The sequence below is a fragment of the Grammomys surdaster genome, unplaced genomic scaffold (genome assembly GCF_004785775.1).
Source record: "Grammomys surdaster isolate TR1022 unplaced genomic scaffold, NIH_TR_1.0 317, whole genome shotgun sequence".
Taxonomy (NCBI): Eukaryota; Metazoa; Chordata; class Mammalia; order Rodentia; family Muridae; genus Grammomys; species Grammomys surdaster.
In genome coordinates this window covers 1,431,936-1,453,482 of record NW_021604736.1, presented here as the reverse complement: position 1 = coordinate 1,453,482, position 21,547 = coordinate 1,431,936, and the positions used below count along the sequence as shown (strand labels likewise).

General features: G+C 47.1%; 1 protein-coding gene across 5 annotated transcripts in view; it reads left to right on the top strand.

Moving 5' to 3' along the window:
* The window catches only part of Fgf1 (fibroblast growth factor 1), an 88,583-nt gene that overhangs the window by 9,509 nt on the left and 57,527 nt on the right, over positions 1-21,547 (top strand). For 2 of the 5 annotated variants that reach the window (XM_028777891.1, XM_028777892.1), the window contains exon 2: positions 409-556. The exons of 2 other annotated variants lie outside the window; for them this stretch is intronic. The gene's annotated coding sequence lies outside the window, so the exon portion shown is untranslated. Of the gene's footprint in view, positions 1-72; positions 109-408; positions 557-21,547 lie in introns of those variants that run through there. One more of the 5 variants, XM_028777894.1, reaches the window with a different exon arrangement.

Genomic DNA, 21,547 nt, shown 5'->3' with positions numbered 1-21,547 from the left:
GTTTCCCTGGTGACAGAGGCCTCAAAATAAACAGGACTCCGCTCAGACAGTAGTCCACTGGACTCGGGCTTCTGCCCCAAGACAAACCATGCTAAAATAACACTCAAGGTAGTTGCTGCCCCTGTCTGCTGTCCCAGGTCTGCTGCAGGCTGTCAAGAGCTAAGGGCACTTTAGAGTTTTCTGTGCACTGACGTGATGGGGTGAGGCTGTGGGGTGGTCTGCAGGCGGGGGCGGGCAGGGGGTTTCTTTGCTGATGAGCAAGGGCTGAAGGCAGACCTGGAGGCCAGTGCTCTCTGCTCCCCCACCCGCCTCTCTGCTTCCCACACAGCCCTCTGGGACTGGCATGGTGTCTGGAGGCGGGCCAGCAACCTGATGTGCATGCCACAGCCCGTCCCTCTCCCCACACAGAGCTGCAGTAATCCTGAGGTTCAGAGAGCTGGCTGGAGAGGCAGCTTCAGCTCAGGAACCCGGTGACAGAGCAAAGGCCACCAAGCGGACTTCATCCCCCTTTTGAGCAACTGGAGCGAAGATAGCCTCCAGCCTGCCAGATCTTCAGGTAAGAATTAGGGAGTGTGTTGTATCCGGAGCCGGGTTTGGCTATTTGTAGAAAGCTAGTATAAAGGGGAGAGGGGGACCCGTGAAGGTAGAGAAGTGTTTTAAACAGTTAGTAGAGAGCCAGCGTGCCTGCCAGAGTGTTGGATGGGCTTCTCTCCGGCCGCTTTGAACAGAGGTGCAGCAGCCCTGGAGGAAGGGCCTGCTGAGAGCACAGACGGGGGAAAAGAACACTTACAGGTCAGAGACTGCACAAGTAATCCTACACCGAGCTGCCCTATCATCATCTTCTACCCGCGCTAGCCTAAGAAGAGCGGAGGGGTGGGGACCATCTGATTGACAGGAGCCCTGGATGCAGCCTTTGAGATCTGTGGAAGCTGAAAGCTACAGCCACAGTGGATCTGGCTGGCAGTATCTTGCTGTGTCACGATCACCCTGCCCAAGAGCCTAGAAGCTCAGCTGCCTCAGGAGAACCTGTGAGAAGTTTAGGTTTTTATCGGTTGTTTCACAGAGAAGCTGGAAGATTTGATAGGCTGGACGCTGAGGCTTCCTGCCCCGTCACCTGGGTTACTCATCACCTACTCCTCTTTCATAGTCACAGGCTCATCTCAGGACAGGTCTCTTAAGCTCCTGAACATATCAACAGTGTGCAAGGCTCCTGGACAGGTCTCAGACCTCTGGGTGCCCATGTGGGAATTTCAGGCATTTAATCAAGGGTCATTTTGCAGAAACCTTGCCTCCCATCTCAGTCCCAAGAGCTCTGTGTCTCGGCTGAAGCCTCCATGCTCTCTTTAGCCCATTTAGCATCCATTGTTGTGTCTCTTCCTGCCTGTCTGCTTTAGTGACCAGCATCTTCGCTTTCCCTCTCCTTGGGGATGTTGGGGCTTGAGGGGTGGGGGTGAAGTGGGAAGTTCTCCATGCAGCAGTGGGGAGAGACCCCAAGAGAGGCTGCCCTGTTCCCCTCACCCTCAACTGCTGCCATGGCTTAATACCTAGCAAAATGTTGAAAAGATAGCTCGGCTGGCAAAATGCTTGTCATACAGGCTTGAAGGCCTGAGTTGGCTCTCGGTAGGTCACTATTTTTGTTGTTCTTGTTGTTGGTTGGTTGTTGTTGTTGTTTTTTTTTTTTTTTGAGCTAGACTCAGTGGTAAATGTTTGAAAGCCCAGTACAAGGGACATAGAAACAGATAGATTGCGAGAACTCACCAGCCAGGCAGTCCCCAGTCTATACTCTCTGAGCTCTTGGTCTGTGAAAGACCCAAAACTCAAAAACAACAGAATAAAAGCAGGAACCAGAAAATAAGCAAAACCTAAGGTGGACAGCTCCCAAGGGGTGACACCTAAGGTTGTCCTCTGGCCTCCGCATGCACATACATGTACATGTGTATCTCTGAGAGTACACACATGCACGCACGCACACACACACGCACACACACACACACCACTGAGAACAAATGGCCTTCCTTTGGGGATAGTATGATCTAGGAACAGTTGCCTGCTGTCTGTGTAAGTAAGCATGGCTTGGTGGAGACTCTGATTCACAGCCACCAACTCCCTCTGCCTTTCCTTTGTGTTGATCACCCAGGGTTTCCTAGGAAAGTCCCCTCTTAAAAGTATATCTTGGAAGGCAAGCTGACGAGTTTGAGGACAGCTGGCTGAGGATGTGGGAACACTCTCTTCTTGTGGTCACTGTCTTTGAAAGTCCATGGGTTAGCTAATGAAACGTTTCATTTAAAGCAAAATCGGTATACGAAAAGCTAAGTAGGGAAGCAACATTGTGTTTACACGTCCTTGCCTGGTTCTTAAGAGGGTTTAAGAAAGCAGGGCATGGTCAAGCGGTCTGAGTCACAGGTGAGGGCACCAAACATGAAGATGCTCTTCTCAGGGGTGATGGCAGGTGGACACTTGATCTACACTAGCAAAGGGACGTCCAATCCAGGGAGAGATGCTGAAGCCAGACTTTTTTTTTTTTTCAGACATGCATCCTGTGTCCTCTGAGTAAGTTAATCAAGGCCCTGCCATCCTGTGTACCAGGAGTGCAGAGGGCACACCCACTTCCACTCATTATCAAGGCATTGCTTGGCTGACACAGTAGCCCTTGATTTAAGCTGCTAAACCAGGATTCATGAAGGGAATACACTGCTTTAAGTAAAAGTAACACCTATTCACTGTGCATAGATGTCAAGCAGGTGAATCTTTTTTACAGACAGGCAGTTTTCCATCAACTACCAACAAGACGTCCCATATCAGAGGTGACTGGCTCCAGCCCAATCAGGCAGAGAAAGGAAGGGAGCGACTGAGTATACAGGTAACAGCGTAGGTTTGGGATGAAAGGTTAACGAAGGAGCCCATGGCAGAAGACAGGAGCAGGCTCTAGGGCAGTGGACAGCAGGGACTTTGGCATGGAGGCAGAGGATGGAATAGCAGTGACTTCCTAAGTCACAGTGAAAAGCATTGTAGGGACTAAGGAAATGGTTCAATGAACATAGACACCACCACACATACATGGCATGACAGCACACATCTATAATCTCAGGGCTCCTGTGTGAGATAGGAACCAAGAACAGGAGAACCACCAGAAGCTTATAGGTCAGAGAGTCTGCATACATACCAAGGAACAACCAAAGAGAGATCCTAACCTCAAACTAAATGGAAAGCAACTTAAGACACCTAAAGTAAACCTCTGACCTTCGTATACATAAACACATATATACCAATGTAACTGTACATACATGTGCATGCATATAAATATGTACATAGCACACACACATATACACATGCATGTGCTCAGGAAAAGCAAAATGACATGGTTATAAGATGCATGGGTTCTGCAGTGAGGCAGCTGAGGCCCACATTCTGACAATCTTACTAATTAGGTGTTGTGACTTGGCCCTCAGTTTCCTCATTTGAAAAAAAGGGTGATAAAGTGCAAGATAAAGGGCAAGATCAAATGAGTAACAACCTTACTCTACCCTGGCTTTCGGTGAGTGTTACTGAGAGCTGAGGAGACTGTAGTGCCCCGAGCACCACCCTCTGGCACTTTCGCTTCAACAGGGCTTGGAGCTTTGTTTGCGTTTGTGAAAATCTGGAGACAGAACAGTTATTGTCCTAGTCGCCAGTGTTCTGGTCCTTTCTGGATCCAGGCACTGGGCTCAGCTTTAAGTCTGCCAGCACCCCAGAGAATCAGGGGCTGATACAGATGCAGGATTTGGGCTCAGTAGAGGGACCATTTACTTGCAGTCCCACAGATAACAAAGGGCAGCGAAGTCAGGCTGTCCAGCAGGCCTGTGCTTCTAACTGGGGAGGCATCCTAAGAGACAGGTGGAATTTTGTGACAGGAATTCAGCAACAGGTGACATCTGAAGACCCCAGAGAAGAGGCTAGAGTTTGTTACCACTGTTTAGAGATGGCAGGGCCCTAGCTTGGGTCATGAGAAGAGTCTCAACCTTGAAGATTTACATGCAGGCATGTCCAGTCTGCAGGTAGTGGGCCACATGCACTCCAGGATAACCATGAATGCATCCCAACATAAAATTATAAACTTACTTAAAACATTTTGAGGAGGGTTTTGTTTGTCTGTTTGTTTTTAAGGTTTTTCTTTCCTTTTTTTTCTTTTCTCATAACTTAAATCATAGTTCTTGACTGTGAACTTTGTAGATGAGAATATCTGTCTCAATGTCCAAAGGTTGGACACCACTGACAGCCTTGAGTGGCATGACCTTTGGAAACAAGATGGGCTACACAGGTACTATAGCTTCCAGTTTTTCTGAACCAGGAGGTGAGTAGGGCACGAGAATATAGGAAATGAGGTAAGAATAGATTCAGGCATGGAGAGGATGCTGAACCAGGACTTCTGAATGCCTGGGGCTAAGTTCAGATTAATATGAGCTCAGTATGAAGGTAACACTGGGTCACCTTGGTTATAGACATAAGAGGAATAGATAATCCAAAATAAATTGTCTTAACCAGGCAAATTTCAGGTGAAGGCAAAGATTGGACTTTTTGAATGCAACCAAATGTAACCTGCAGAGATTGGGTGTCTCAAGACCACTCCTCTGACCTTGTTTGAGGCCTGCTGATGATGTCAGCAGGGGTGAAAGGGCATGCCTACCTTGCAGGAGGCTGTGTTAGTGTGGAGGGTTACTCTGGGGCATGACTCAACCCTGCCCCTCCAGGAACTGTACTATGGTCCAAGGGTTTTAAACCCTTTAAGGTCCACAAAGAATATGACGCCTGTTGGGCTCCGTGGTGCAGGCCTATGAACCCAACTGCTTGGGAGGCTTGCCCGGGCATTTAAGGAGATTTTTATCTGAAAATGAAAACCAGCAAGAAGGGTGGGAAGATGAGCATCTAGCACTCCCAAGGCCCTAGATTTAATTCCTAGCCTTACAATGGGAGTGGGTTGAATCAGATTCCTAAGTCCTAGGCGCAGAGGTGATATTCAGTGGGTTCACGATGGGACCCAGGATTCTGCATTTCCTTGGCGATGTCCAAGTGGTCATGATACATTTCATCCACGGGACACACTTAGCAAAGCCTGGATCTGGCTTCCCACTGTGGGTCCTTCCTTCTTATTATTGTAAGGGGAACACAATGTTGTGTGGCCTGAGTAGCAGTTTGTTACTCAGTCATACTGACTTGCCTGACAAACCTTCCACCCTACCTACTATAACAACACTATTGTATCCATCTCCCATGATGCTCTATGCTTATGAATCCTTCACAACAATGCCACAAGGTAGATGCTATTCCTACACACATCTCACTAATGCAAGACATGGATCCACCACCTGAAAACAGTGTAGCTGGGATCTGAACTCATCATTAGCAGACTAGCAGAGCCCAAATGCATAACTGAGAGCCCATTCCGTGAGAGTAGGTTCAGCCCTCCTTTCTCATTCGTAGGTGGGGTGTCCATATCTAGTTCCCACCTTTGACTTGCCCAGATTTCCCAAACACACATAGCATTTCTTCAGAGGTGGCATGTCCCCACATCTCTCTAACCTTGTTGCAGTCAGTAAGTCAGAAGGATGGGGTAACAGGGGTGTGGAAGCAGGAGTAATAGGCTAGATTCACATGCTGAGAACACCCCAATCCCTAGAAACCCAGAATGTGATCTTATCTAGAAACAGGGTCTTTTCAAAGATACCCAAGTTAAGATGAGGTTGTTAGAATGACTAGCGTCCTAATAAAGAAGGGAACTTTGCATACAGAGACATATACAGAGGCAGGAGGATGTGAGGAGAGACAGCCACAAAGGAGAGGAGCCTGGAACAAAACCTCTCTCACAGCCCCTCAGAAGGAGGCAACCTGACAATACCTTTCTGATGTTTTCCTCACTCAACAGCCGCAGCCAAGTCATGTGACAGGAAACCAAGTTCTAGTGCCTCCTAGGTCCTGACCTTGGGATGATCTAGCTGAAGGTCAGGTTGGAGCAACATTTTTGAATTTCAATTCTGAGAGCCTTTCTGTTGTCTTAAGTGTTGCTCTAGAGAGGACCCAAAAGGCCCCAATGCTCAGGAGGAGAGGACTGAAGAGAAGGAGTGAGGGGAGAAGAGAAGAGGAAGCAGGAGAAAGAACTGAAACGGGACTGGGGGACCATTTTTTGAGTGCAAGAAAGGGCCAGGTCAAGTCCCGGCAGCTCACTCCTGGGAGCTTCCTGTGGCCAGGACGCATGCCAAACACAGCTGCCACAGAGCTGGAACCCATAGTTCCCTGAGCAAGAGAGGCCATAGCTGAAGGTATAGCAGTCTCTTTGGGGTGAAATGCCGAGCACATGGCTGAGGTGCCGGGGGTGCCGGGGGGCGGGGGAGTGATGCTTGCCTGAGCTGAGATATGAAATATGGTCAGGAGAAGGTGAAAGAGGGCAGAGGACTCCAGAAGGTCACAGGGTATGAGGAAGTGTGACTACCAAGGAGCCGAAGCGAGGCCAGAGTGGCTGGAGGACAGGGAGTGTGGCTACAAGGAAACCCTTGTTCTCATTGGCTTCTCTGTGGCTGGATAAACACTAAAAACAATTTGGGATGGCAGTTTACAGCCTGTTCTCGAAGGAGGCCAAAGCAGGAACTTTTAGGTGAGGTGTCCTTCTCTAGCTCCCAAGACAGGAGCATAGAGGCAGAAACTGAAGCAGAGGCCATGGCAGAGCACAGCTAACTGGCTTGCTCCCTGCTTCTGCTCAGCTAGCTTCCTTATGTAACCCAGGACCACCTGTTACAGGGCCGCACTGCCCACAGTGGGATGGGGCCTCCTCCATCACTTGGCAGTTAAGAAAATATCCCTACAGACGTGCCCATAGGCCAACGGGATGGCAGCAATTCTTCATTTGAAGTTCCCTTTCCCAACGTGTGGCAAGTCACCAATCAAGGATAGCCATCACAGGCATTTAAGTTGTTAAGCCACAAAAGCAGCATAGCAGAGGTTCTCTGCCTTCCTAATGCTTCCAGCCTTACTACAGTTCTTCATGTTGTGGTGACTCCCCCCCTCAACTATAATATTTTTTTGCTGCTACTTCCTAATTGTAATTTTACTACTGATATTAGGACTTCTGATATGAGACCCCCAAAGGGTCCATGACTCACCAGTTGAGAACCACTGGCTTAGAAGGTGTCTCTATATAAGGAAACTCTAGTTCAAAACACAGCTAGAGACACAGGGTTGGGGCAGCAGCAGGCAGTCCAGGAGCTGCCTGCCAGTTCCTCAGTTTTACGAAGTTCTCTTCCTAAGGGAAGAGAATCCTGTTCCAGGCACAATGCTCCTCTGCAGCGGATGCCAAAGGGTCCAAAAAGGCACAGTGCCTATTTGCCGTGACTAAATATCTGGTAAAAATCAACATAAGGTCTGCAGGGTTTATTTTGGCTACAGTTTTAAGCAAGAATACAGTCCTTCAAGGCAGGGAAGGCAAATCCAGCCCAAGGGCAGGGTACCTGATCCCGTAGACAAGAAGCCAAGAGAGACAGGAAGTAGGGCTAGGCTGTAAAACCTCAAGGCCCACCTCTGATGACCTACTTCCTCCATCAAGGCTCCACCTCTTAAAGGTTCCACAGCCTTCCAACCAGAACTCCAAGCTGAGGACCTAGTGTTCAAATGTGAGCCTCCGGGAGACATTTCACATTCAAACCACAGCAAACAGTTATTTGTGGTTTCTAGATCCCAGCAGTAAGCTAGGCAGCCAAGCTGTGTCATACTTGACAGGTGACAGGACCTCACTGGAAGGTCACAAAGGTTCCAGGGACAACACAGCCTCTTCTTTCTGCTTGTGTTCTGCCTGCAGTAGCAACAGCCAGTACACATTTGGGGATCAAATTGTTCAGCAAGGGCTGGGGATGGTGGAGAAAGTTGAGGAAAGGAGGGGACAGAGGAGAGTGGTGGTAAACAGAAGAGAAAGCTGGTAGAGACAAATATGAAAAGGGACCCAAGTTGCTGGGTGGGGAAATGCAAAGGCCACGAAGCTACAGGTGTCTTAGTCATAACTTCATGCAAGAAGCCCAAAGCAAGTGTGATGGAAGACAGTTGTAATCTCAGCACTGGGGAGGCTGAGGCAGGAGGATCAGAGTCCAAGGACAACATGGGCTACGTAGATGGAGCCTGTTAAGGAAGGAAGGGAGGGAGAGAGGTAGGGAAAGAAAAGGACAAAAGAAAAGAGACCTAGGCCTAGGGGTGGGTGGATTCTGGCTTGGATTTGCTGCCCTTCTAAGTGTCTGGCTGCCTCTGTTACCTGATGTCACATTCCCTTCCCCTGGAAAACCTTTCAATAACAATTGTCAAGGAGATAAGTCACCTGTTACAAAAGTCCTGCTGGAGAAAACTGATGCATGTTACTTCTTGTTCCTTCTCGGCCCCAGAAGGAATTCCTGCTTCCTTGGATTTAAACAGAGACACTGGAGATGGCGAAGCCAGGATGAGTTAACGGAGTAACATGGGAGGAGAAAGCAGCTTAACACTTGTGACCACCACTTCAGCCTGCTGGCTTCCCTTCTTCTCTTTTGCCGGCCCATTACTGCCTCTGAGGCTTTGAAACTGGGCCATCAATGTGGAATGCTTTTCTCTGAGTTCTTCACATAGCAGGGTATCTTGTTTTGTTTATTCTCAGCCTCAGGCCTTACCTCAAAGAGGCTTCCTGTGACTCTAGTCTTAGCCTGTCTCTCCTATGTGGTCTTATCTCTAATCAGTAGCTATTGTGCCAATTTAAAAAACATTAGTATTGCCTATTCTATTAGAATTCTATTAGAACATAAGCCTCACAGGGCAGGAACGAGTCCTTGTCTGTCTTGTTCCAGCTCCCTTCCCAGGACAGAGGCTAGCCACAGAGCAGCAGCTCAGTGGTAGAGGACAGTGAATGAGCGAATCACTCCATCTTGGGAGTAAGAGAGCCAAGGCCCCGGGGCAGCAAGGAGCCATCCAGTCCACCTTCTTCCGTCCTCACAACTCCTTTGTATCTGAGAGCAAAGCTATGAAACCCGAGTTTAGGACCTGTCAGTCCTCAGCTGCTCTTGTTTAGCTGGCTTGATGTCACCTTGCAGAGGCACTTTAAGACAGTTGTTCTCAACCTGTGGGTCGGGACTCTCTCACAGGGGTTGCCTAAGACCATCGGAAATGCCAGATATTTGCACTTTGATTCATATCAGTAGCAAAATTACAGTTATGAACTAACAACAAAAGTAATTTTATGGATGTGAGTCACCACAACAAAAGAAACTGTACTAAAGGGTCACAGTGGTAAGAAGGTTAAGAAGCTCTGCTTTAGGCAGATGGAAGCCTATTGCAGGTGTGTAATTCACAGAGATGAATAATCTCTTAGATGAGGGGAATCTAAAGCAAGTGAGTGATGCTGAGCACCTGGGAAAGACACAGGGCTTTCCCTGTTGATGGGGATAACAGAGTGGCTCATGGTCATCACCCAGCATGGACAAAGTGCCCTCTAGAGACTCTAGAGAAAGAAAGTGCTTTTAGAGGATGCTGCTTTCCTCATGCCCCATCAGAATCCCTGTCAAGAATACCCAGCAATAGGAACAAATGCTCCAGAGCCTGCCCTGAGGAGAGAGCACGTCCCTATCTCAGAGGCTGGGTGGCCTGGCTTTTGGAGTAAGTCGAATGGCACAGTATTCCTTCTTCAGTTCAATTATTATGTGTGGTAGAGGGATGTTTCTAAATGATTGATGCAGGTTAGGTTCAAAATGGCATCTGAGTAGGTCAGGAAGTTTCCTGACAACTCCTATTCTTACTCATCTTCCTCCAGCCTGTGGTGCTCAAGTATATAGCATGGTGGTCAAAGATAGAGGCGACGGGGTAGGATGGTCTGGGTTTAAATCCAGGGTCCAGCACTCTATAGCTGTGTGTTCCCAGGCAAGTTAAATAATGTTTAAGGCTCTATTAAGTAAACATTATGACAGCACCTATCTCTTAAAGCTCTTCCCAGGCATTTGTGAGTTAACACAGATAAAATTCATAGTGCCTGCCAGTGCTGCCTGGGGGTCAGCTGTTACCATCTCAGAGGGTTAGACATTTGAGATAACACCTGTCACATTTCAGTTCACAATGCCTAGATAGCAGCTAATGTTTCCTCAATGAAATTTGAACTATTATCATTACTGACAGACTCAAGGTTTCTGAAATTTTTCATATGATCATTTTTAAACTAAAATAAATAAGTAAATTTCAGGACCATGAAGGTTCTCCCCTGCCCTGTTGATTCTGGTAGCCCTGCCCCGAGACCCCCGTCCCCCAAGGGAAGATTATCATTCTGGATTTTTCTTCATGTCAGGGACCTGGAACTAGCCAGCTAAGAACTTTCTGAAGTGCTGAAGGCTAAAGTCCAGATTCAGTGCAGGCTAGCTATTTGCCACACTGAACTGTAGATGTACCCGACAATGACTAAGGACGTGTAGGCCTTTGCTCCTTTTACCCTATGCACACGGAAGTTTTGGGCTTCCTACCCCAAGAACTATAGTTCATCAATGCAGGGCCTCCCCCCAGAATTCTGCTCAGTATCCCCTGAAGCTGGCGTTTGGGCTCAGATTACTTGTAAAAGGGTGATGAGGGAAGCAGGGGCTGCTGACAGTGGCAGACTGCTTGATGTTCTGCCTGCCCTCCTGCTGACTTTAGCTAAGAAACTATTCTTTCTGCTTCTTCCTCTGTGAGGAAGCCTTGACAGGCAAAGGGCTGTAGTCAGACTAGAGGTGACACACGGCAGAGTGCAGCTGTCTCTATTGATGACTTTAATTCCCTGCCCTGCCCTTGTAATAACTCAGAGTGGTGGCTATGGAAACAGCCAGCGGGGATCAATGTCTCAGTGATCTGTGGATTGCTTGCCTTGCACCAGGTGACCATGAGCACATCACTTGGCTTCCGAAGCAGCACGGAGAGATGGAGTCTGGGAAGGGGTCCAGGCTAAGGTCTGGAGGAGGAGATGTCGGCTGCTCCCACACCCCATTCAGCTCGTCTTTTACCCCTGAGGCCCAGGAAATAATGTGGACTCAAACCTGGCTGCTCTCCGGGGTCTTTAGGCAGCTGCTCACTTGGAGATTAATACTCTCCCAAAAAAAAGCTGGAACCTCTCCAGTCCCCCTTTAGCCCTTCCTGATACTCCCCCACCTCCCACTAAGGCCTGAGGATTTAATACACAGCTGGATCAGGGTGGATCCAGAGGCCTGTAGTGCAAGCAAGCAGGGAGGGCGTTTCTAAGGCAATGTCCCAGTTGTTTCTGGTGACCCATTGACCTGACCCTCCCTGCCTTACGCAGCCCTAGACTGAGCCAAGCCTTCGGAGGGCGGCTTCACCTTGGGGTAGCTGGCCTGCGCCTACTGTGCTGGGTGGGAGGTTTGGATCCCACACTGGATGGACCCTGGGGGAGGTCAGGGGAAGGATGGGCCAAGGAGGGCCTCATCACGTCTCTCCTTCACACCATTCAACAGTCAGAGGAGGGCTGTGGGGACCTCTGTTCTAGGAACTGTCTTGAAAATCTTTTAGCACATCTTGGCTGTAAGAGGGAAATCTATCTTGAATTGATGACATGATGTCTTTTCATCGGCAGGGTGTCATTTATATGTAATCCTAGCCCTTGGGAGGCTGAGACAGAGGTTGGGAGTTTGAGATCTAGCTGGCTGCATAGAGAGACTATTTTGTTTGTTTGTTTGTTTGTTTGTTTGTTTCGCTTATTGAAAAAGCCTTATGGGCTGGCTGTGGAGATGGCTCTGACACTAAGGTGCCTGCCTTTATTTGCATTCCCTGCGTCAACATAAAAAGCTGAGAACCATAGAACACATCTGTAATCCTGACATGATGGAGGAAGTGGGATAGGCTGTGGGGATGTGGGTGGAGGCAGGAGGATTCCCAGCATTCACTGGCTACCTAGTCTTGCTCAGTCAGTGAGCTCCAAGGTGAGTGAGAGACTTTGTCTCAAAGAAAAAATCAGGTGGAGGGTCATGAAGGAAGCCAGTGCTGATGCCTGGCCTCCTCTTGTACCTGCACACACACGCACACGTATGTGCCTACCTGAACACACACAAACTTGTATACATGCATACAGTCCAGACACAGAGAGAGACGAGAGGGAGGAATTTCAGAAAACATCTCATGTACTGCAGCTGGAGGGAGGGGCTTCTGGTAAAGAACAAGGAGCTGTCCATTTGTCAGCGGAGGCGGCCCTGACAGTGTTTTCCTGTATCCAGATCCTTTTCTTCCTGGCCGGCCTCACATCCTGCTAGGCTGTGCCGGCCAGTTTATGTTGCTCATTATCTCTCCCCATCTTCTCTCTCCTCACTCCACCCGGGGGGTGTGGGGGAGTATTTTTAACCTGTACTGTAATGCTAGGACTGAGCAAGACACACTGCCTCCATCCACAGCAAACAGGGCTGCCTGAAAAGACAACCCTCTTCCCAGCCTGGGTCCTCTTCCCTGCCAGTTGAATCCTTTCCTTTCACCTTGATTTAGCATGTACTTCCTGAGGTAACCCGCACAGGCTACAAGGATGGGGCAGCACTGGTCCCTGCCCTCAAGGAATTTGCATTCTAATGCAGCAGAGGCAAGGGCAAGGCCAAAGAAAGTGTGCACACTCACGCACGCACCACACAACGCACGCACGCTCATGGAATGCCAAAGAAGAAACTACAGAGACATTAGCAGAAATGGTAACAAGTCTGTGTTGGAAAAGCAACAAGAAAGACTTGGTTGGGGAGACTGTGATACACAGGGCAGAGAAGCAAATCTCTGGGAGGTGACAGAAACAGAGGCCAAGAATAGGCAGACAGAGATTCTTCTCTTCCTGAGCTGGGAGGAGCTTGGTATATTCTAGAACATAACAGGAAGCCCAGGGATGGAGGGAGAAGTGTCTGGGTAAGGCTGGGAGACATGCAATGAGCAGATGATAAAGGGCCTTGGAGCCATGTGGACTTGAGGCTTTATTTTGACTGCTGTGGAGAGCCATCGGGCTGTTGGAGGTAGTGGGTGATGATGGTGGTAGTTAAGCTGTCATTTGGCTTCTGCCAGGAGAACAGACTCAACAAAGTGAAGGAAAAACTGAAGAGACGTATGAGAGACAGGCCAGAAGGGCCGTCCTAGGAACAGGCTGTTGGCTCTAATTTGCCAATCACTGCCTCCAAAAGCTGGCAGAACTATATCCTACAATCATAAGACAGAACAAAGGAGTATCTAGCCCCTGTGTCACAGGTGCTTAGTAGAATCTATGTACTCAGGATAATCTATTTATTGCTTATAACTGCTATCTTTACTAGCTTTCTAAGCACGATAAGCTTTTTGTCCAATACTGGCTCCCTTTGAATCTCCTAGAAGGTGTGTGAATATTATTTTCTTTTCATCATGATATTGCCTCTGTCCTTTACACATTTGGAAAGGTTGTACAGCCAAATGTGGCACTTGTGTGAGTATGTTTGTGTGTGTGTGTGTGTGTGTGTGTGTGTGTGTGTGTGTGTGTATGTGTGTGTGGCTTAACTAGAGTCTTTTGCTTGTTAGGCAATTGCTTTACTACTGATGTACATACCTAGTTCTGTTTCCACTTTTTATTTTGAGATGAGGGGCTAACTAAAGTGCCCAGATAGGTCTTGAACTTGTGATTCTCCTGCTTCAGCCTCCTGAATAACTGCAATTAAAGGGTTACATATTACCAGGCATGGCTCAAATCTGCTATTCTTAAAGAAGTTATAGTTTTTGTGTATGCTTTCTCATCGTGTGTGTGTGTGTGTGTGTGTGTGTGTGTGTAAGTACATGTATGTGCATGGTGTGTTCGTGTGTGTGTGTGTCTTTTGTTGGGTTGCAGACTGAACTTGCCAAGGACTTGTATATTCCAGTAAGCATTCTACCACATCAACACTTCGTAGCTTTACCACCAGATGTTTTAACATCTGCACAGAGAAGTCTCGAGGGATGTTAGCAAGGTAGTTTTTAGGTTAAACGTACCTGCTGCCAAACATGATAACCTAAGATCCCCAGACCCAGGTGGTCGAAGAAGAGAAATGACCCCTAAAAGTTGGATCCAACTTTCACACATGGTGCACTCCTCTATACACAAACACATGTGCATGATAAAAAGAATGTAATTTCTTTTAAAAGTCCAAGAGACAGAGTACAGAGTGTTTTACCAGCAGTGAGCATGCGTGAATTTGTTATCTTTTTGACTTTTAGTTTTTATGGTTTTGGATATAGAGTCTTCACAGAGAATAACAAATATTTTTTTCTTGTTGAATTACCCTCTTGAATTAATGAGAAGATGTCACTCAAAATTATTTTGGGATAATTAGAGGAGCAATTTTATCATAGGAAGTATAAAATAAAGCTTAAGAAATTTTAGGAAAAGTATAAATATACCTGTGATTGTTAAAATATTAGTAATGTTGATTTATACCTTGGCAGCTTTGTCCTTGTATTTATGTGTGTCTCTTTATTTACCTGCCTCCCCATTACACGCATGAGTAACAAACACAATATCAAACATAATCTCCATCCTATTTAATATTCTCCAAAAGCAGAATTTTGAGTTGTGATAGCATATTCCTCTATAATTTTTAGTGAGTCTCCTACTATCAGATATTCAGTTGGCAATGGTCAGTGGTCAATGGTTCTGCATCAAATGTGATTCTTCAAAAACATGTATGCATTGCTATCATTGTGATTGGGTTCTACACCAAACCCTATAGGCTGGGTGGTTCATAAGTGAAGGCAGCTTATGTCTTATGGTTCTGAATGTTGGGAAGTCCAAGATCCAGGAGCCATCAGACCTAGTGTCTGATGTGGGCTGAATTCTTTTCCTGTGAAGTAGAGGGGAGATGGATCTCTGTGGCCCAGTAATCCCCTGCATGTGGGCTTTCCACACCTGAGCTCTAGTCATTCACAAAGGCCACCACCACCGCCTACTACTATCTTGGAAAAGGGGGCTCAGCATGGGAATTGGGGACATTCAGATTGTAGTAGTCATGTTACTATTAAAAAGGAAACCCACTCAAGTACAAAAGGGGAGCATGTTCCTCTGGCCTTTTGTGGTGGACCAGTTGTCCTGTTTCTTGCCATTGTCCTTCAGAGCAATTAGAACCCAGATGTGTGTGAAATTCTTCCATTTCCTCAGCGCTGCTCCTTGCTCTCCTTTTGAGTACATTCTTGGTGTAATTCCTCCACAATGGGGTAAGTTAGGAAAAATCCCAATTGTGACTAAAATGTGAATCCTGAAGTCAGGCAACTAGCAGTCTGTCCCCTCAACAGCTGTGTGACCACAGAAGATCCTGCCTTGGAACTTCTGGACCTTGTGTATCAATGAGAAGGACACTGGGTAAAGTTATGTGCGACACTTAAGGGAACTATCCCCTCAGATTTGGAAAACAACCTCCTACCCTTTTTTTCTGTGGAAACCAAGGAGAATGGATCTTAAAAGCAGTCAATTATCTGCTGTCTTTATTGCTCCTTTCCCTCATGTGGGATTGGGGGAGATGCCAAAACCTAACATGTTAAAGATAGTGGTTCTTTTTTCCTCCTTATCAAGAGCTAGGTTAGTTGTATTAGAGCTAAATTTAAATAATTCTGTTGTTCACAGCTGCATAAAAAATGTAGTCTCTCTTTTCATGAAGCCAGCTGTGTTTTATAACTGTCTATCCTCAACTCTAAACAAACAGAGTGGGAAAAAAAAACAGGGCTGTCTAGAGCCATCCTAAATTGCTCTCAGTTTTATAGAACAATCCAGAAATAACTAACTCTGCAGTACAGACCACAGAGCTAACCTTACTGAGGCACTGTGTCTCGTCTGTGAGCAGACTGATGCTGACAAGCACATGGTAGGTGTTCAGAGAGCTGCGCTGGAGGTGTAGCATGGGCAGACACTTTTCTTACCAACAGCAAACCGTAAAGGAATAAAACACTGGCAGATCCTTTAGCAAGGGCCAGAGACTGACAGATGATGAAATGAACAGGTACCATTTGAGTTGAATGTAGAGAATTGTTTTCTCCTAAATCATAGCTCTTGGAACATGTCATGGTGGAACTGTGGAAGGATTTCTTTAAACCACCGCTGCAGGCACTGTGTGTAATAAAACATTGCTGATGGCCAGGCTAAGCTTTCCCATTTCCATCTAGCTACGGGAACGGGTCCAAAGTCTTAGGATATGCAGCCATGTCTGTTCAATATCGAGATCACGGATAGCACATCTGACCATCCAGCAACACACACACTATGCACTGGGCAGGTGTTGGCTTTGTGCCTGCTGTGTGTTAAGAAACCACATCACTGAACAATCAATGATATGATGGCTTTTCTTGGAAGTAGGGAGATGTCTCAGTTGACTACAGTGCCTACTACACAGACATGAGAACTTGAACTTGATCCCCAAAACTCACATTAAAAAGCCAATGGTGGCATGCTTTTTTAATTCTAGCAGTGGGGTCAATGGGGGCAGGGACAAGTGGATCTTGGTGAATGCAGCATTCACTGGCAGACCCCGCCTTATCCTTTGAGGTAAGGTAGCCAGTGAGAGTGGAGGATGGCCTCCTCTCAAGCAAAATACATGCATGTACACAAAAATGCATGTGTGTGAGTGTGCACACACACATATAAACACACATGCACATCTGCTCACATGTGTACATACACTAACACAAAATAAACATCACATAATGGGTTCCTTTTCTTAGGCCACTACAAGTCTTAGAGAGAAAAGACAAGCCATAAACAAAAGTAGGCAGGAGAGAGTCCAAGCTCACTGAAATGACACCATTTAAGTTCCTCTATGTTCTAGTGTCAAACTTACACTAACCCTGGGCATCCCCCATTAAAACCCTCTGTTCAACAGCCCAAGGCTAGGGAGATGCCCTCTGCTTTCCCATGAGCCTTTGTTCAAGTGATTCCTTTATTCTATTCACACACATGCAAAGCCTACTTGTCCTTCTGGCAGAGACACCTCATTTTCCACCAAAGTTCCCTACTCTGCATCCTCAGCTCCCAGTACTGGCCTCTCAGAGCACTTAGCAGAGCCTGATACGGACAGTGTTTGTGATTTAACTTCTGGTCCACTCTCAAAGACAGTGAGGCTATCTTATTCATCCAGAATCATCATAACAGCAAAAAATAGTGGCTGTAAGATGAGATTCTGCAACATATGTTTTACTTATGGTCCAGGGACTGACATGAGAGTGCTTCTTTTGCTCCTGGGTAACAAGCACATAGGATAAGAGCTGCAGTTACTTACAGGTTTGGTGACTGAGGGTCAGAACAGTCACCTGACTTTGTGGATTTAAATCCAGGAAGCCTCACACTGAAGCCTATGTCTTTAACTCTGATTCCGACTTTATTCTCTTGTTCTGTCTAGCCAGGTTTCTTGTTCATAATAGCCTCCACGGGGTGACTCTCTGACAGGGCAGGGAGGCTGAGGGCAGCCTCTCCAACATCATGCTGTGAGTTCACTGCCACCAAGGCTTGACAAATAGCATAGTAAGTGCCCACATCTTCTCTTGTACTTATCTAAGACAGTAGTTCCCAACTGTGATGGTTTGAATATGGCTGGCCCAATGAGTGGCACTATTAGGAGGTGTGGCCTTGTTGAAAGAAGTGTGTCATTGTGGATGTGGGCAATGAGACCATCCTCCTAACCACATAGGAACTAGTCTTCTAGCAGCCTTCAGATGAAGACGTAGAACTCTCAGATCCTCCAGTACCATGCCTTCCTGGACACTGCTATGCTTCCACCTTGATGATAATGAACTGAATGTCTGAACCTGTAAGCCATCCCCAATTAAATGTTGTCCTTATAAGAGTTGCCTTGCTCATGGTATCTGTTAACAGCAGTAAAACCCTAGCTAAGACACCAGCCTTCCAAATACTTGCACCCTTTAATGCAGTCCCTCATGTTGTGGTGACCCCCCAACCTAAAATTATTTTCATTGCTACTTCCTAACTGTAATTTTTCTACTGTTGTGAGTTGTAATGTAAATATCCATGTTTTACGAGGGTCTTGGGTAATCCCTGTGAAAGGTTCATTAACTCCCAAAGGGGTCAAGACCCACAGGCTGAGAACAGCTGATCTGGGGCATAAGGGCAACAGTTGCTAGTAGAAAGGTAAAAGCTTTGAACTGGTTTACCACAAAAGATTAGATGGTGGCTTAGTTAGTTCAGACTCTTTGGATCAGTGGTACAAACCCATCATACAGCCCTGCTTGAACCCAGGCTTTCACGAAGCTGCCTATCTGGGCTGAGAGGTTCTTCCTCCCCCTGACTAGCCCTGCCAGCTTCCTCAGAGGGGAGTGGTGTGGCTCCCCAGCCTGTCCCCATGTGCTACCCTACTCAGATCCAGACAGGCCTGCTTTTGTAAGCACAAGTGGGTGGGTAGCCCTCTGTGGCATCCCAAGTCGGTGGAAGCAGGGCCAGAGGGGCAGTTGGGTTGGAAAAGTTAGGAAAGGGAGAGAGTGGGAAAGCTTTCTTCAGACAGCCACCAGCAGGCCAGCCAGAGTGCTCCCTCTATTTCTCTCTGGGTCATGAATAAGGTGAAAGCCCAGATCCCGAGCTCCTCAGAGTTCCCCAAGCATGTCATATCTGTTGGTAGATAAGACAGACTGTTCTGTCCTGTTCTCCCTCTTCTTTGCCCCTTCTGTCTGTGAGGGATTAAGAGCTTGGTAGCAGCAACAGCAGTCTGAATGTCTCCACCAACTCTCGAGATGAATGCCATCCTCATTGTAAGATATTCAGAGCTGAGACCAGGAAAGCCCTAGGAGAGGTGACTGGGTCATGAGGGCTTTGAACAGCCTCACGGGGTACTGTGTTATCTCCAAGGCAGATCTTTAAATTTGTTTGTTTGTTTTTGAGATAGTCTCTAACACAGATTGTTCTCAAACTCACTATGTAGCCAAGGAAGATGACTTTGAATTTCTAATCCCCCTGACTGGGGTGACAGGCATCTTACTTGGGTTAGGCAGTGTGAAGGGTTGAACCCAGAATGTTGTGCATGCCGGGAACACATCCTACCTACTGAGCTATGTCCCTTGCCTTCAGGGTAGGGATTTTCTTTTCTTTTGCAGCTTTTACATTTATTTCCTTATTTAAGTGTCTCCATGTCCATATGCAGCACAGACTAACACATGCCATGGCACACGTGTAGAGCTCAGAGGGCAACTTGCAATAGTTAATTCTTCCTTGTACCATGTAGGTCCTGGGTACTGAACTCAGGTCACAGGCTGGGGAGCAAGAACCTTTAACAGTCTGAACCGACTAACTAGCTCAGGGTATGTCTTTCCAAGCCACCAGTCAGCTCTGACTCTGTTATGTGTCTCTCTTGCCATCTGATGCCTTGTGCTGCCAATAACTCTGAGGAAAGAAGACAGCCCCCACTAAATGTGACCCCTTGACCTTGGACTTCCTGTCCTCCTGTAACTCCATGAGTTAAATACATTTTCATTCTTTAAAAGTTACCCAAAGCATCATGAGATTCTCTAAGGATCAGAAACAGCTATTGAGAAGGTGGTGCTTCTCTGATATTCCCCCTCTCACCATCAGTTATATTCTGGTTCCATGGTCTCCTGGGGCATCTGCAAGTGTCGCTAGGAAGCCAGTCCTCTATATCAGGACCATGGGGTTGAGGTTCCAGCTGAGCTCTATTCAACAAAATCAGACTTTAATTACGTTCCGTGCAGCGTGGCTCCCCACTGACAAAGTTGTTAACTCAAGTCTGACTTTCCTGACCTTGGTTTCCATAATGTGAAACAGGACAATTAGAAAAGAAATCGCAGGAGGGGACCTCATCCCCAAAGAGGAGGGTTTGCAGACAGCCAGTCTGGCTAGAGGTCAGTAGCTCCGTCCTCACTGCCATGAAGCAAGCAGACTAGTGATAAGGGAAAGAGCAGACAGTGTTTATCTCCCCATGGACCTTTCCCAGGACCACCGAAGAGAAACTTATATGTACTTGGAGAAAAGCCTCTGCAAGAATTCCTGTGCCGAGTACTATGGATAGGAGGACCCTGAATGTCTGCAGGTATAGAGAGGCCCTGGAATAGCCACTGCTACTGAAGACAGAAGGTTTTAAATGAGACTTCATAGGTAGAGGGGAAAGGCTTAAAGGAGAAGAGAAAAATGGGGGTCAGAGAGGTGACATTACTAGCTCTGTTCTCACGGAAAGTTGTAATGAACTCAAGAGCCTAGGACCTTGGCTCCTACCCACTAGGTAAAGGGCTTCCCCAGCCCAGAGAACAGATAGATACTGGCACATCTACCACACCATGCAGCAAATGGCTACCCAGCATCATAACTCCTGCTTCCTGGATGCCTGTTTCCACATACCACTAGACCTAAAGCACCACATATGACCAGACCTAAAGTACTGTAAGCTGTAAATCATTTAGTGTACCACTGAGATAAGATGTCCTACATCCTGACTCTAGAGATGCCAACCTACCTACAATCTGTGCATCTGAGGTTACAATAGATTAGGCACCCCAGTGGGTCAGGAGCCCAGCTTCTACTTCCATGCCATCTCAACAATATCTCCTCAGTGTCCCCTGGTTATTTAGGAGAGGACACAAGGCTTAGAGCAGTGGAGTCTGCACCTATGGCAGATGACACAGCTGGGGAGCCATGGAGCTTGGATCTATCCTGTTCCCAAACTCCCTGCCCTAACTATTAAGCCACACTGGCGTTTGTTCCTCCTCCTGGGCTTGACAAACAGAAACCACAAAAGAACCACAAACTGTAGGAAAAAGGAAACCTTGTTGTGTCACGTCCTTTCCCATCCGGCTCACTTGTACCTAGGCTCACTTTTTATCTCGGGCTCCCTGGGATTTACACATCTGCCCTTGAGTTGTGGAGTCAGGCAACTTCTGTAAGAAGGGCTCAGAGCTCTGACTATTTGCTTCCTGGTTCATAAGGCTGCTTGGGATGGGTCTTTCTTTTTCTGACCCATCTCTTCATTTCCCGCCTCCATTGGTGACTTGTGCCAGATTTTATAGCATCATCTTTGACCTTGAACCTCATTCTTCCCACATCTTCCTTGCCTCCTCCCACCTCCCTCATCATCTTAACTCTTCAGCATCTCCCTGCCTTCTTCCAAAGCCTTATTCATGTCTTAATCGCTTCCTGGCCCATTCACAGCTCCATATCATGAAAAAGTTTCCTAGAATTCCTGCATCTTAAGATGATATATGGGATGAGATATGAAGAGATGTCTGTGTGGGAGAAAGGCAACTGGACATGCCTTCTTGCTTGCTTTGTGTCCCCCTGACCTTTTCCGTTGACTATGGATCACACACAGACAAGCACCTCTCGGCTCCCAACTCCTGTATCATATCACGATCTGCCCTGACCTTTGGCTCTCCTTCCCCAGTTTTCCATAGTGCTAAAGGCAAACATATCCACTCAAGCCTTCCCCCATCTCTTTCAGACACTCTTATTCTCTCCCTTCCCAGCCACTGAGTCACTCTTTCCTACCACACCTCTTTAAAGCCTTCCTCAAGATGAAGAATGGGAATTGGCACCACTCTCTCTCTCTCTCTCTCTCTCTCTCTCTCTCTCTCTCTCTCTCTC